The sequence below is a fragment of the Penaeus monodon genome, chromosome 29 (genome assembly GCF_015228065.2).
Source record: "Penaeus monodon isolate SGIC_2016 chromosome 29, NSTDA_Pmon_1, whole genome shotgun sequence".
Classification (NCBI taxonomy): domain Eukaryota; kingdom Metazoa; phylum Arthropoda; class Malacostraca; order Decapoda; family Penaeidae; genus Penaeus; species Penaeus monodon.
In genome coordinates, this window is record NC_051414.1 from 26,029,336 (window position 1) to 26,030,323 (window position 988).

Genomic DNA, 988 nt, shown 5'->3' on the forward strand with positions numbered 1-988 from the left:
AGACACGGCTTTAATTGAACCAATTGCTCACAATCGGGCTTCTCTCCCAAGATGACCGCGCCCCATGTGACTCTAATCTTCTTTACTACATAAAGCAATATAATGCAACATGTATTATACGCTTAAAACCGCATTGCACATTTTGCAGATAACAACGACAGAGAATTTCTTCTTGGTAGGGTGTTTAATACTACTTTTTAATACTACTTATGTTTCGTTTTCTTTAGATCAAACAATTTACTGATTATATATAATTGTGGAAACAATTATTCATCGGAAAAAAGTCAAGCATATAAGCATACTCCTACTATACTCCTGCATTTTATTATATCTTAACTTGTCTGTGTTATTGAATTTGGGTATTGCAGTCATACACATACAATATATTGTAAATTATATTGTCAACCTATGGTCAGACAGGGTTACTTAATTTACCCAAATATATTCAGATAATTAGGACCTGCAACTTTGCTCACATTAGACGACACTTTGCATTCACATACACACACACAAAAAAAAGATAATTTCTGGCTTGTATAGATGGATAAATACTTTTTGACCTATTGGAAGTATTAAGGCCAATTATACCATCAGAGTTTCAACCCTAATCAGATGTATGAATATCTAGCTTGTAACAGCTGCATTTCCAGATCAGCTGTTCTTGGGGATTTTTTACAGTCCCAGAACCCGTGACAAGATAAAGAGAAAAGCCGAAATTACTTACTTGAGATCATCGTTTTAGTAACGCTTCAACAGTTTGGGAATGGCGTCCATCGAATCAGATCTTTGTAATGCAAACTAAAAAGCGTTGGAAAAAAAATATGGTACAATCATTCTTTTTTATAGTAAAACATAATGATATGTAACTCGATTGTAATCCATTAATTCTGAGAGATATTTAGAAAATCAGTGACCATTTGTTTACATTTTGAATGGGTATCTTTCGAAACAAAAATAATGCCAGTGTTCCCTATAAATCTCTCTCCCT

The 988-nt window shown here is 33.5% G+C and overlaps 1 protein-coding gene across 1 annotated transcript in view; it reads left to right on the forward strand.

The window, feature by feature from the left end:
• The window catches only part of LOC119591793 (nicotinamide phosphoribosyltransferase-like), a 19,567-nt gene that overhangs the window by 2,531 nt on the left and 16,048 nt on the right, over positions 1–988 (forward strand). The window lies entirely within an intron of this gene.